The sequence below is a fragment of the Lynx canadensis genome, chromosome B1 (genome assembly GCF_007474595.2).
Source record: "Lynx canadensis isolate LIC74 chromosome B1, mLynCan4.pri.v2, whole genome shotgun sequence".
In the NCBI taxonomy this organism is placed as follows: Eukaryota; Metazoa; Chordata; class Mammalia; order Carnivora; family Felidae; genus Lynx; species Lynx canadensis.
In genome coordinates, this window is record NC_044306.2 from 134,192,584 (window position 1) to 134,208,863 (window position 16,280).

The following is a 16,280-nucleotide window of genomic DNA, read 5'->3' on the forward strand; positions in this document are numbered from 1 at the left end:
TCACTCTCTCTCTCTCAAAATAAATAAACTTAAAAACAAAAAAAGATGGAGGAAAATGGGGCATCTGGATGGTTCAGTCAATTAAGCATCCAACTTGATTTCGGCTCAGGTCGTGATCTCATGGTTTGTGGGATCAAGCCCTATGGTTGGGCTCAGCACTGACAGAGCAGAGTCTGCTTGGGATTCTCTCTCCCTCTCACTCTCTCAATATAAACAATTAAAAAATCTGATAAAGTGCTATAAGCACTACTTAAAAAAAAAATATATGGAGAAAAATTAACCCAGGTATTCTGACTCCATAATGCCATCTAACATTATCTCCCACGAATTATTTCTTTAAAGTTTAAAATTCAGAACTATTAAAACTACCCAAATTTCAGATTCTAAGCCAAGGTGAAGAGATGAATCTACTACATTTACTTATACACTTAGACAGTGTTAGAATAACTATGATAATGATGTAGACACAGCAGCTATTTATGAAATACTCACTATATGCAGTAATAGAGTTTCATGTTCATTTTCTCATTTAAATCTGACAACTACATTGTGAAGAAAATTCTATTATTATTTCTGTTATACAGCTAAGAAATGGAGGCTTGACCAGTAATTTTTAGTATTTAAGTAATTTGCCTGGTCTAATAGCTAGTTTGAGATAAAGATTCAAACCCAAGTTTTCCTTAATCCAAAACTTCATGCTCTTAACCACTATGTATAATGCCCTAAAGTCCCATCTATAATTAGCCAAAAAAAAAAAAAAAAAGAAAGAAACCAAACAAATCTGAGATTACCAAAAAAAAAAAAGAAAAACTTAAAAGTATGTCTTTGTTCCCTCCAATGACTCCAAAGTTCTCAGTGTTCCATGGATTGCATGTTCTATTATAGATTTATTATTTGTCCCTAGTTATAAATATTAACACATCAAACTTTTCAGCAATGATACTGACAGGGGAAAAACAATCCTATCCAACAAGAAAAAAATAGCTTAGAAGTTCTCCAGAACAGTCACACCCCAGTTCTTAAATAGTACCCTATACTAATTAAATATACGTGTATATTTGTACAAGTATAGAAACCTGTACTCTACAGAAAGTTCAATATGAGTTGCCCATAAAACTACATGATCAATATTGCTAAGATCAGCCTTTTTGGAAGATGATGAGAGTATCCAGAGCCACGCAGGAGCCAAAGCTGTTGTATCCCTTCCTCTCTTACGTTTTCTGTTTGAATCAATAAAGGCTGTTCATATCATAGAAACATGTATACACGTTGTTAAGATCAAAGAAAGGAATGCAGCTCTTTTTTGCTGAATGGGCGCTGAAAGCCATTTTCCCATTATTCACTTTAAAAACAAGAAAAGCATTTCTGAGTAAAAGATTTTAGAGAATATGCTACTGAACTCAGTATAGGAAACAGCATCAGCATCCAACTGGTAGGAATTCAACTCCTTTTTAAAAAAGAATCATAATATTTTAGAGTTGAGAAGAGCATGAAATGACTACCCACCTCTTCATTTAGGAAAACTAAGTGAGCACATTTCGATTAGGTGACAAACAGAGTAAGAATCCACGTTCCATGGTTTTGGGTAGTAGCAAACTTAAAAACAAAAAACAAGTGGTTAAGTAGCCTAACACTGTGGGGTTTTTTTTTCTTTAAAATATGCATAAGTGTCTGAATTACACATTTAAAGGTTTATCAGAAAACATTTTCATATCTGGAAACAAGGGCAAAAGATAAAGAAGTGGGACCAACTTTATGTAATTTCTTTTAAAAGTCTGAAAATCAGGGGCTCCTGGCTGGCTTAGTCAGTACAGCAGGCAACTCTTGATCTCAGGCTTTTTGTTTTTGTTTGGAGAGGAAGAGAGAGAGCGAGCAGGAGAGCGCTCACTCCAGGGAGAGGGGCACAGGTAGACAGATGATCCCAAGCAGGCTCCACACTCAGTGCAGAGCCTGACATGGGGCTGGATCCCAGAACCCTGAGCCAAACAACCAACCTGAGCCAAAATCAAGAGTCGGACGCTCAACCCACTAAACCACTGGGGTGTCCTGGTCTCAGGGTTTTTTGAATTTAAGCCCCACACTGGGCACAGAGCTTACTTAAAACACACACAAAACAGTTTGAAAATCAACTGCTTTTTACTTCAACTAGAACCATTAAACACATTTCACTATAAATCCTTCCGAAAAGATAGGTCTTTTACATGTCTGGGTTTTCATCCATTGGATCTGCCCAAAGGGAGGGACAATCAAGGATAGAGAAATACTTGAACTCACAGAGACAGCACGGACACTCAAAGGGCTCAAGCAAGGACTGGGACAAGCCAGCGTGTTTGCCCTAAAGGTCAGCCAACTGTTGCTTTGCAGAAATGCAAAACCTATGTTGCCAATGCCTACGGAAAAATAAATAAATAAATATCCAGATTTCAATGTGAAGTATATTAATTTCCAGATGCTGGCAACTCAATCAGTACACCATACAAGACGCTGTCCCTTCGAAGGGGAGCACTCTCCAAAGTTGGCTTTAATGCTGCCTTCTCTCACAAATGGGGGCTTGGGGGAACACGGTATTTGGAAACACGCTCATTTTGAAGAGATGAATCTCTTTTTATACTAAGCACAGTGCCACATACATTATGGACATCTTCAGTTCCCTCTGAGAGACTGAAAAGGCCCTCTGTCTGGGGGACACGGTACAAGGCGGCCTGCCGGCTGCACTCTGCGACGGTCTCCTGTTGGCCGCACGAGCGCCTGCCAAAGCCTGCTTCGGCGGACTGGCATATGCAGCCTGACAGATCACCAGAAATGCAAACCAAGTAAGCAAAACAAACCACAGTGTAGTTATTTTACATGACTTGCATGGAATAAACCTGTGAACTATAGGTGAGTCATAACATAATAAAGGACTCAATTAGGTTCAGAACAACACACCAGTGTTTTCCCTCATCGTAGCAACTAGTTCACTGGCATCTTGAGAGAATATAAGGGACATAAAGAACCCTGCTGTCTCTGTCTCACCCTTTCCTGCATGATAATTAATCTTACTAGAAAATTAAACCCAGGTTGCCAGTCGGGCATTTTCAGGGTCAGTAATTCTTAAGTTACTAGGATACCAATTAATGGTACCCAAGTGCCCTAAGAAGAGTTAATGCCCCTACCCAAAATGGTTGGCTCATTCCCAAAAAAGTGATTCACCCGATGGCAAAATATCTGAAACTGAGATTCCTCTGAGAGTAACAGCAATTTTATCATATGTAACCACTTACATAAAAAGACACCCAAAATACACCAAAGGAAATCTGGTGTCTTATTTAATAGAGAGGAAAGCACCCAAATACAGGACAGACACAGAAAAATCTTCACTTTCCAAATTTTATAGTACATAAAACCACGAGATTAATCTCTAAACTCAATACTGAAAATACAGCAATTAGGAGGCTGGAGCTCTACTAAGAATACCTGATGATCGGATTCGACTGCTTATTTTCAAATCCACATGTAAGAATGCCTAAAATGACCTGGGAAATACTTAGGCTGAAAATGGTAAGTCAAACAATTTCTTTAAAAAACTGCTGAACTTAAGTACCTGCTTCCCATCCCAGCATCCTAAATAATAAATATGGTCCTGCATCAAACTGTTTACCCCCATTACTCCCACACACATTTATAAGAGATTGTCTTTCAGACTGCAGATCCAAGTGAACTAAGAACTCGAGCTCAGCACAGAGCAGGAAAATCCCCATTTTTGCCTCATTTGTGCTAAACACAAAGGACAAAGAAGAAAAGGCAACACATGATCCTGCCCTCAAAATGTTTAGCACCTGGAGAAAGACAGAGGACAACACCAGGAAGTGCTGAGACCAGAAGTCTGGGTACCAGGAGCACAGAGGAGAAAATCACATCTTTCAGGGCCTGGGTGGTGGGAGTGGGGACAAGGAAGCGTCAGCAGGGGTCCACGACCCAGGCCTGGAGTGACAGGCAAGAGTCCTGTCGAGAAAGCAATGGGCTTGGGGGCGGGGGGGGGGGGGGGGGGGGGGGGGGGGGGGCGGCTGGAGGTCCGGGCAGGGGAGAGAAGGTGGCAACTGGAAACACCTGGATTTGTATCCTGGACAATAAAGAGGTACTGAAGGATTTAAACCAGAGGTGACTTGATTCAGTTTTCATATAATAGAATCACTCTCTTGTGCACAATATGGCAGACAGTTTGAAGAGAAGGAAAAGGGTAAGAAGGCAGATTAGAAAGAAGCTGTAACAGTTCAAGAAAGAAGACAAAAACCTGAACTAGACATGGGACAGTGAGGAACAGAGAAAAGCAGCTTTCAACAATATCTAGAAAGCAATATCCATAGGACTGGGTTGCCAAATGGGTAATGCAGGAGACAGAAAGGAATGGGGACTGATGACCAGGAAGAGGGAGGAGAGTGTTCTGCGTGTATGAAGAGGTACAGGAAATGTGATAAAATCCCTTAGAGCCGCTGAATTTGAAATGCCTGTGCAACACCAACAAGAAAAGCTGGATGAAAGGATCTAGAGCTGGAAAAATTTTTTACGAGCTTTAGCCTAGAAAAATCAATTTGGTGGTCATAAGTGTGTCAGCATTTGAAATCTATGTGCAGAGCAGATTACCAGGAAAAGGCTACAGAAGGAGAAAATATGGCTGAAGGCAGAGCTTGGGGAAGCGGTGGGAAAGGCAGCCTCCAGAGGGGATTAAAGCATGTGTGGAGAGGTAGGAGCGAACCCAGCCAAATGACAGCGGTGTTTCAGGGGGTGGTGGTCAACAGTGTCAAACGCCCCAGAGAGGTTAAGCAGGCTACTACGCCTCAAGAGTGCTCCTTGACTCTGACCATCAGGCGTCCACTGGAGGCAGCACAGGGGCACAAGCCAGCCTGCAAAGGGTTTAGAGACTGGCTGGGAGGAAAGGAAGCAGGCACAGAACGTCTACCTACTTCTTTTTCCTGAGCCTCGGCTAGGAAGGGAGGAAGAAAGAGGTGATTAGAGTAAGACAGGGGTGAGAAAAGGTTTTGCCCTGTAAGCTAGGAAAGGCCTGAATGTAACTACAGACCGTTAGGAAAGAGGCAAGTGAGGAGGGAAAGGCTGAAGGTAACCAAAAAGGGTATGCAGGTGGAAGGCAAGAAGAGAAAGATCACCTCCTTCTCTGAGACCAAAGGGAAAGAGGCAAATGGTGGATGTAAATATGGACTTTTGGCGGGGGTGGGGGGGGGTGGGGGGGTGGGTGGAGGAAATCAATGTAGATGGAGAGAACAGAGATCTCATTCCTGGTGGCCTCCTCCTTTAAAGGGTAGAAACCTCAGAGAAAGCCACATGGCCACCATGAGCAAATCTGAGTTTTAATCATTCTCTCATCTGAGTCATAGTATTGCCCAACATTTGCATTTATCAGGCACTGACATGAAGGCAAGGCCATGTAGAAAATCAGAGTTCTTAACGCTTCCAATAAAAGTGTTCCACAAATGATCATTGCTCCACAGAAACCACGTCCTGTGGTGGAAACAGGAGCCAAGGGTCCTGGTTTCATGCCCCCATCACTGCCACTTAGGAGCTTAAATCATTAAACCCCTTAGAGACTCAGTTCCATGGCATGTAAAATGGTAATCTGTGCCAACTTCCCTAACTCACAAGGTTGCTGTAACAATGGAGAGAGAAACAAATAAGCAAGTGCTTTGGAATTAAAAGGGGGTGGGGTGGGGGCGGCAGTAAAATATTTTCAAGCACAGACGTTTTTATAAAGGGAAACATTTACACCAGGAATTGCCAAGCTATGGAATCTGCTCTACAGGAGCAAGTGCAAACCCCTGTGCTATCAGGCAGGGCCCGGCAGTGGGGCCTTCACCTCAGCAAGTCAGTTCTTTAAACAGTTCTTGATAAACCCTAAGCAAGTGCCGTCTTTCCCCCTAGGCTCTTCGTTAGTTTATTTTTAACACTTATACACCAAAATTTTAGGGTTTTATTCACCTAGCATCTTAACTGGGAATTCCTGGTTCCCTTGATCTGATTCTACCTACATTTCTTTTTAAATTTATGTTTGTTTATTTTTGAGACAGAGAGCACGAGCAGGGAAGGGGCAGAGAGAGAGAGGTAAACACAAAAATCGGAAGTAGCCTCCAGGCTCGGAGCTGTTTGCACAGAGCCCGATGCGGGACTCGAACTCGTGAACCGCTAGATCATGACCTGAGCTGAAGTCAGATACTCAACCGACTGAGCCACCCAGGCATCCCCACCTACGTTTCTAAAGTATACACCAATTAACAAGAATGGGTTCAGAGCCTTTCTACCTTCCCAACAACACCAACTCCCCATGTCCAAATTCTACCTTTTTCCCTAAAGCCTCGTTCAAATTTTAACTCTAATTGCTCCAACTACCGCTCATTGAGCTTTTACTATGTACCAAGTACCGTTCTAAGCATTTCATATGGACTACCCTCAATCTAGTATCCCTGTTACTAACAACACAGCCAGGTCAATTTCCCTGCCCAAGGTCTCACAGAATTGTAACACCATGCTGAAGTGTCTGCCATCAACCCAAAGTAATTTCTCCTTTTTATTAACCACCAGTTCTTGGATAAATTACTCAGTAAGGAACTAAAGAATTTCACATACTGGCCCCATTCCTCATCTCCCCATTGCTCTGCTCTGTCTCTACCCAATCTCCTTGAACCACAGGCCCAGACATTCTTGCTGGGCTCCTCACTGTGTCTTGCCTCCATGTTTCTTCTCCCCTGAGTACTTGAGCCTGGAATGCACTTTTGCCAATACCCAAAACCCAAAGTGCTACAAAAGTCAACTCTAAAAGAATGTGCAGCTTCCTCTTTTGAAAGGCAACTTAATATAGGGGTCATAGTTAAGAGTGTGGACTCAAGCCAGGCTACTTAGATCTGGATTCCAGAGCCAGCACTTAAGGCCGAGTAAGCCTGGACAACTGAATCTCTCTAACTCTGAGTCTCTCAATAAAACTGCAATAGTAATAGTGCCTACCACATGGGGATAGTTGCAAGGATTAAATGAGTTAATGCACATAAAGCATTCAGAACTGGTCCCACCATAAACAAGAAAACAGTGTGAGCTTTTTAAGACTGTAATTAGTGGTTCCACACTACCTTTTTCATCCTGATGATACTTTGTTATTTTTTTTGCACTATATAATAAATGTATTGTGTCAGTGTCTTTCTCTCCCATTAGCTCCCTTTGTATCTAGTAGGTGTTCAAATACTTGTTGCCTAAAAAGGCGGAAACCTAGAATGTAACAATGTGAATACTTTCTGACCAAACTGTTCTTGACAGGAAAAGAATTTTTAACATTTTTAAAGAATGTCTAGATTATTTGACACCAGGGAAAAAAAGAACTTTTTTACAAATTCACATGTTCTCAAGTATGAAAAAATGTTGGAAGCAACATAAGAAACTCTACAGCACCAAAATCTGTTAAAAAAAAAAAATTCTTTTTCCCTACAATGCACTAGCAAATATTTGCTTTGAGGCAGAAGATTTTTTAAGAATTGGCTGTAAGGAAAAGGAGAATCTATAAAGCTTGAGTTTGTAACTGCAGGAAATTTGAATATGGAATGCTTTTTTTCCTTAATTCACGCAGTTCAATTCAAGCTTCAAATTCTTGTCCAATATATATTTTCAGAGTTCTACTATTTGTAAACTGGAACAACAACAACAACAACAAAAAAAACCCTAAGGTGAGTTATCTAAGGGACAGAGCTAGAAATAGGACCTCTAATTACTTAAATACTGAGGCCCCTAGATTAAAACATTAAACCTCAAAACCCTTCAGCCAAAGGATTAAGGAGATTAGAGCAGGCTTGACAAATTACCACAGGGTTAGGGGGAAAAAATGCAGAGAGAAAGTAGGCCAAGCTTAAATAGGGAATGAAATGAAGTTCAAGAGAAAACTAATGGTGTGTGTGGACCCTAAACCTCTATGGGGGAAAAACTGTCAACCTAGTGATTTCAACAATTAAAGAAACAGCATCAGTGTAAAAATAGCTGCTTCTAAAGTTCTTGAAAAATGTGAACACACAGCAAAGTTAACCTCGGAAAATAATGATTTTCAAACAGATCTTGGCAACTGGAGAGGAGAAATACAAGGCCAAAAAATAAACTTGTTATGATAACAGGAACCAGGATTCTCTCTTAAAAGGACTTCTGCTTAAATATCCCATTAGTAATGGTCACTCCCATCAAAACAACCAAAATCAAAACTACTAAAACTCACTCATCAACAAGACTCCCCTTTGGGTTTTCTGTCCCTGAAGATTATCAGTTGGCTCAAAATAAATCACAATTAATCTAGACAAGAGCTGAAATGACTCCGGTGGCTACATGAGGGCCTGGGAGAGCGCACGGCCTGGAAAGCTTCTAAAGAGTTGAATGTCTCCATTTTGGCAAAGGCACAGTGTGAGGGACCCATGGGGGATCCAATAACTCTCCACAAACATCTCAAGTGTGAAAACAACAAGGAGGAACAGGAATTTCTTATCCTGGTACCAAATGTACTTCTGGCATTTTGAGAAGGAAGAGAACATAAAACGTACAAAGAAAACAACTCCAATTAATACCACCCAAAAAGATTTTCAAGGTTCAATTGTAGGCTTTCTTCTTCGGCTACTATAAGTAATTCTATTATTCACACTAACTCATTTCTAGCAATTTTTGAACTTTTCAAAAATGTCTTGCTTTTATTACTTAGAATGTTTCTTCAGAGTTTAAAGTGTTTCTTCAAACTCAAAAACAATTACCAGGATCAGGACATTAAAGGCGGAAGCTTCTACTCAGCTCTAATGGTGAAACTGAAAATCTGATTTTCTCCAGTTTGTAAATATTGGCTCAAAGGCCGGGCGGCGGGGGGGGGGGGGGGGGCCCCCAAACCCTAAAAAAATACACACATTACAGAAGCAAAACAAAATCGTCCACAGGTCCTACTCCCTTTTCTTCCCTGAGGCTGCTCTCATTTCCTTCTCGACAGGAAAAGCCCCACCAATTCAGCAGGATCTTTTAGCCTGAGGCCCACATGGGAGACAGGGACCGCTGAGAAGAGGGCACTCTTTTAACCCTGCTGGGGTCCATTTCAGCTCTTCTGGAGCAGTTTTCATTTCTAGACCCTAGAACAAACCTCATGAAAATCAAAGATACAGATTCTTGAGCCTACCTGTATATCTGCTGAATCAATCTCCTGGAGCAAAGGAATTTTGAACAAGTTGTATCTTTAGCAGGCTTCCCCCAGGTGATTCTGCTGTGTTGCCACGTTTCAGAATGAATGTAAAAATTCTCTTTGATCGACAGTAGTGGGCTTCTAACCTAAGAGGACTTGTAACAGGCTCCACACATCACGTGGCATAAGCCAGGGGCACATGCTGTTCCCTCTTCCTGGAATATTGATGCTCCCTGACCCCTGGCACATCTGCTATGGTCTGAATGGTCATGGGCCCCCCAAATTGATGTGGAAATCCTAAATTCATGTTGAAACCCCATAGGTGAGGACAGTAAGAGGTGGAGCCTTTGGGAGATGGTTAAGTCATAACGGTAGAGCCCTCAAAAATGGGATTAGTGGGGCGCCTGGGTGGCGCAGTCGGTTAAGCGTCCGACTTCAGCCAGGTCACGATCTCGCGGTCCGTGAGTTCGAGCCCCGCGTCGGGCTCTGGGCTGATGGCTCGGAGCCTGGAGCCTGTTTCCGATTCTGTGTCTCCCTCTCTCTCTGCCCCTCCCCCGTTCATGCTCTGTCTCTCTCTGTCCCAAAAATAAATAAACGTTGAAAAAAAAAATTAAAAAAAAAAATGGGATTAGTGCCTTACAAAAGAAGTTACACAGAGATCCCTGCCCCTTACACTAAGTGAGGATACAGTGAGAAGATGTCAACAGGGAACTAGGAAGAAGGTCTTGAGAATGTGGTCATGCTACTGCCTTGATCTTGGACTTCCACCTTTCAGAACTGTGAGAAATTTCTGTTGTTTATAAGCCACCCAGTCTGTGATATTTTGTTCACAGCATCCCAATCAGACTAGGACAATCCCTCACTTTTTTCCCTTTTTTTACTCACTATTCAGGTCTTGTGTGAATTCTTCTCTTAGTTCCTTCATTCTAAACTACAGTCCCCCTTTATCCTTCTTATAATAAATAGTCTGTGGATACCTTTATAGTGCTGGCCAAAGTTCTTACAACTTAATCTGAGTGGTTATTTGAATAATGTCAGCTCCCAATTAGACAGTTAAGGTCCAAGAGGACCAGAACCATCTGTTTGGCCCACCATTGTAATCCCATCCCCAGCACTACGCCTGGCACATAGCAGGTGCTCTAGATATTTTAGTTAGAAGTTGCAGAATTCATGGTGTATAGGGGAGAGGGTGTGCTTAACTCTACAAGAGTGTTTTATCAGCAGGACACATACCATCGACACACCAAAAGTGAACTGCCTGAAAGGTTACATCATTGTGTAATAGGGAAGTTGCTCTTTTCAACTTTAAGATAAAAAGAGAACTAAATATGGAAGAAGGAAAGACTGTACAAATGAATGTAAAGTGAAACCACTATCACAGAGTTTTCCACCATGGACCAACTCACACTGTTAGGCTGAAAATGGAAGATTCAGTTTAAGAGTTGCCAGGAATCAAGGTGATCCAAAATGGCATTGACAGCTGCAGGTGACACCTGGGTTTTGGAAATTAGGTAGAAGCATTTGGTAATATAAATCATCCCTCACTGATGCCCTAAGAGGCCACAAGGTAATCAGAGACCATTAGGACTCAAAATCAAATTTACCTGGAGGGGTATGGCATGGGACCACATAAGGAGATAGAAGCAGTAGCAAATTTAAACGGATACTAAATTCTGCTAGATACCAATAAGTAAATTAAGATATTTACACGTATACTTCAAACTCTAAGTGAAAAAAAAAATGGAAACCTATCATTTCTACTCTTTTATAAGCAGATTCTCAAGTTCCCAGAATGATCTTCAGTTTTTGCTTCTGAAGACGAAGCCACCCTCGTTTCTTCCCACCCACTTGCCCCTAGCCACAGGTAAGCTGAGCCAGGAAGGGCTTGAATCAGGGACTTCTCAGGCAGTCCAGTCCCAAAGCTTTAAATACCTACTGTATGCAAACACAGACCAAAGTTATCATTTCCAGTCTTAACAGTTTCTCTGAGCCAGTCTTAGAGACTTGTCGAGTCTACCTGGACAAATAATGGCATCTCAAACTAGGTATTTGATCTACTCAGAGCTCTTGCCTTTCCCTCCAAACTTGCTACACCAAGGTCAACTCCACCTCAGTAGCAGCTATCATCCCAGCATCCACACCTACCAAGTTGTTAAAAAAAAAAAAAAAAAAAAAAATCCTTGATGCCTCACTTTCCCTCACCTCAGTCTCACTCCCATCTCTAATCAATCAAAGCCCTACCAGTTCCCGGTCAAAAACATCCAGAAATCTGCCCAGTGTGCACCAAGCCCACTCTTATCATCCTACTCTAAGCCATCATCATTTCTCAGCCCTTAACTGGTCTCCCTGCTTCAACCCTTGCCCCTTCAAGCCTTTTTCCACCCAGAAGCCAGAATTATTTTTTTTTTTTTTAAAGAAAGATTTATCACTGTTATGCTCAACATGGTCCAGTGGTATCCATTCCTACTTAACATGCATAAGTAGAAAGATCACAGTACTGAGGGTGCTAGCTCTGGCTCTGTTACTAATTATAATAAATCTTGGCAAAATCAAGTGATTTCACCCGCCTAGGCCTTCCTACCAAATGAAAGGGCTGTATGTTTAGCTTCACAAGTCTAATATTCTAAATCCAATATATTTAAAATGCCCATCTCAGCATATTCCATTTGTCTGTTTCAATAAAACATCTATTTCCTAAATCCTGTATCTAACTCTCTCTCCCTCCCTCCCCCTCCATCTCTCCCTCTCTCAGGGTCCATGCTCAGAAGCACAACACAGAAATACCACAGCGCCTCTCTCACATCCGTTTGTTATCTTTAGGCAGAAAGGGGAGACAGCGAAGAACCTCAGCCTTCCATTTGGGCAGGTCCATCTCCAATGGGGCGACTCTACACCTGGAAGGCACCCATGTAAGATCGCTGAGGCCTGGCTGTACCCTCACGGATCACTTCACGCCACTACACATCTCCCAGCTGATACAGAAGAACTAACACGCCCCCAGAAAGACCAAGTGCAGATTTTTGTGAGCCAGGCCTCTAGGTGGTCATAATATTGACCTGCTGATCACTTTCTTTCCTGTAGATTTTAGGAAAAACTAACTTTTTTTTTTTAAGTTTATTTATTTTTGAGACAGAGAGAGACAGAGCATGAATGGGGGAGGGGCAGAGAGAGAGGCAGACACAGAATCGGAAGCAGGCTCCAGGCTCCGAGCCATCAGCCCAGAGCCCGAAGCGGGGCTCGAACTCACGGACTGTGAGATCGTGACCTAAGCCAAAGTCGGACGCTCAACCGACTGAGCCACCCAGGCGCCCCAGGAAAGACTAACTTTTAACTATGAAGATGACTTATTCCAGAGAAGAATACCATTTTTTAGGAGAAACAACTAAAATGTACAAACCATGTTCATCTCCCACAAAAGGAAAGGACTGTGTAAGGAATTCACATGTACGTGGCTTGAGAATGAAAGAGAGCCAAGCAGACAAGAGGATTTTCCCAATTTGGTTCACTTTTTAAAAATACTGTTTCATGGAAGCCACGGGGAAGGGGGTGGAGATGAACAAACAAACCGCAAAACCCTCACACTCAAAAAGCCAGGAAAGAAAACCTCCTCTGACTTGCCTTAGGACAAATTAAGCAAATAAAGGAAAACCACTTAGCTACCCCCACACCCCTTCTTGCAGGGGCACCAACAGCCGATTTCCTCTATCCCCATTCTCTATCCTTCTGCCCCAATTCCACAAACAGCCCAAGATAATTGCTAATATTCTGGTCCTAAATTCAGAGTTTAACTGCTCTGGGGCTAATTCCCTGCTTTCTCTGACGTCCCATCTCTATGCTTCCCTTTGATTCGTGAGAATATTAAAATTTGATACTTTAATCCAACCTATACTTTTTAACATTCATTTCAAGGAGAGGGAGAGAGACGGGAAGGGGCAAAGAGAAAAAGAGACAGAGAATCCCAAGCAGGCTCTCGTCAGTGCAGCGCCCCATGCGGAGCTTAATCTCACAATCTCACAATCCCACAATCTGTGAGATCATGACCTGAGCCAAGATCAAGAATCGGCTGCCTTGGCACAAAAACAGACACGCAGATCAATGCAACAGAATAGAGAACCCAGAAATGGATGCACAAACGTATGGCCAACTAATCTTTGACAAAGCAGGAAAGAATATCCAATGGAATAAAGACAGTTTCTTCATCAAGTGGTGCTGGGAAAACCGGACAGTGACATGGAGAAGAATGAACCTGGACCACTTGCTTACACCACACACAAAAATAAACTCAAAATGGATGAAAGACCTCAATGTAAGACAGGAAGCCATCAAAATCCTTGAGGAGAAAGCAGGCAAAACCTCTCTGATCTTGGCCGCAGCAACTTCTTATTCAACACATCTCGAGAGGCAAGGGAAACAAAAGCAAAAATGAACTATTGGGACCTCATCAAAATAAAAAGCTTCTGCACAGCAAAGGAAACAATCAGCAAAACTAAAAGGCAACCAACAGAATGGGAGAATGTATTTGCAAACGACATACAGGATAAAGGGTTAGTATCCAAAATCTAGAAAGAACACATCAAACTCAACACCCAAAAAAACAAATAATCCAGTGAAGAAATGGGAACAAGACATGAACAGACACTTCTCCAACGAAGACATCCAGATGGCCAACTGACACATGAAAAAATGCTGAACATCATTCATCATCAGGGAAATACAAATCAAAACCACAATGAGATACCACCTTACACCTGTCAGAATGTCTAACATTAACAACTCAGGCAACAACAGATGTTGGCAAGGAAGCGGAGAAAGAGGATCTCTTTTGCACTGCTGGTGGGAATGCAAGCTGGTGCAGCCACACTGGAAAACAGTATGGAGGTTCCTCAAAAACCTAAAAATAGAACTACCCTACAACCCAGCAATTGCACTACTAGGTGTTTATCCAAGGGATACAGGTGTGCTGTTTCAAAGGGGCACATGCTCCCCCATGTTTACAGCAGCACTATCAACAATAGCCAAAGTATGGAAACAGCCCAAATGTCCATCGATGGATGAATGGATAAAGAAGATGTGGTATAAATATACAATGGAGTATTACTCGGCAATCAAAAAGAATGAAATCTTGCCATTTGCAACTACGTGGATGGAACTGGAAGGTATGATGCTAAGCAAAATTAGTCAGAGAAAGACAAATATCGTATGACTTCACTCATATGAGGACTTTAAGAGACAAAACAGATGAACGTAAGGGAAAGGAACACAAAAATAATATAAAAACAGGGAGGAGGATAAAACATAAAAGACTCTTAAATATGGAGAACAAACAGAGGGTTCCTGGAGGGCTTGTGTGAGGGGGGATGGGCTAAATGAGAAAGGGGCATTAAGGAATCTACTCCTGAAATCAGTGTTGCACTATATGCTAACTAATTTGGAGGTAAATTTAAAAAATAAAATAAATAAACATTAAAAAATAAAATAAAATATAAAATAAAATAAAACTGATTTCAAATTAAAAAAAAGAGAGTCGGCTCCTTAGCCAACTGAGCCACCCAGGTGCCTCAAATTCAACCTACACTTTTAAAAAAAATATTTAAAAATACCCATTTTATCAGGTGTGTGAAGTTAATGTTAAGTCTATGAAACGTGAGATATTAGATAAAAGAGCTAATCAGATCTGAAACCTAGTCAGATAACACTAATACCCCTGCTTTCCAGATTTATTCCCCCTTCATTCCAAGAGCTTAACTCTGAATCCCCCCCTTCACATAGGCTGCCCTGAGCCCTCCATCTCCAGGGGCTCAAGGCAGTCGGCACCACAGCTGCCAGCAGCCCAAGAACCCTGAGCAGAAACTAGACGGAGCCACCACCATGTTAAAATGAATGCTAACTGGGAACACAGCACAGGCCCAAGATGAAAGGTTCACATCTGCTCAAACTGTTGACAGCAGATGACCTTGGGCCAAGAAAACCCCATGCTCCAATCACCAAACCTATAGAGGATTTTGTTCCTTTCAAATATCCATTCAGAAAATATCCCAGGGCCATCAAGCATGGTCCTATGGCCTAACATACTACATCTGAGGAGCTTTGAGACCTTGGAGAAATCTCAACTTGGCTTATCTTTTCTTCACTAAGAAAGCAAAAAGTTGACTAGGATTCTCTCCCCTGGAAGGTCTATTAGAAATCCCATTGGTTCAATTTACCTAGGTTCACCGCTTTATGACGACCACTTGAAACTTTCTCCTAGGCACCAAGTAGTAGATAGTTTGGACTCCACTGACCTCTAACTGTTTCATGTGTGGAGGCTGATGTACACACTAGACTGTCATCTCTCCTGGGGCAGCACCAATACTTGCCTGGCATCCCACCCTGCGCTTAAGCATATGGTGGAGCATTTGGCAGACAATGCAAATATTTGCTAATTTGCCTTAAACTTGTTTTAAAGCAATTTTTAGTGGCATGGTTTTTTGTTTTTAAAGAAAATATGTTTAAATTTCCCCCTTATCTGTTTTTTAAACTAGGAAAACAGTTATTTGATAAATAAGGCAAAGAAAATCCCACTAAATTCTTTACTGTCTGAATTATAAGGCAGGCTGGCTGACTGACCATTGTGAGGGAAGATCTCACTTCATTTCACTCTAACTTAATTTGCTGCCTACCTCTCCCCCTAGCCCAGCACACAATGTTTAGTAAATATCATTACAGTGAATTTTCATAACTTATGGGAATTATGAGTTCTGCCATTTTGGCCATTTCTACCACTTGTTTTCCTCCCGCTTTCCCATTTTTCCTCAGCCTCCAAAGAAGTCACATGGTGAAAACATCCAGAGACACTCCATCTCAACAGCTGACTGTGGATGGAGCCATAACCTCTTTAAACCAAAAGCTGACACCCCAGAGGAACAGATTTTCCTTCTTCAAGATAAGGGTTATCTTTCCAGTTAAGCATCCTGGAGTCTGTTTTGGTTTTGTTTTTAAACCTTAAGGAATTTTACCTTCTAGCACTAGGTAAGACTGATATCTGGGTGCCCACAAAAGCCTTTGAGCAATGGATATGCAAATTAGAATGTTTATACAATAGATGTGACTAAACCAAGGACATTACCTT

General features: G+C 41.8%; 1 protein-coding gene across 2 annotated transcripts in view; it reads right to left on the reverse strand.

The window, feature by feature from the left end:
• The window catches only part of AFF1 (AF4/FMR2 family member 1), a 134,599-nt gene that overhangs the window by 78,455 nt on the left and 39,864 nt on the right, over positions 1 to 16,280 (reverse strand). The window lies entirely within an intron of this gene.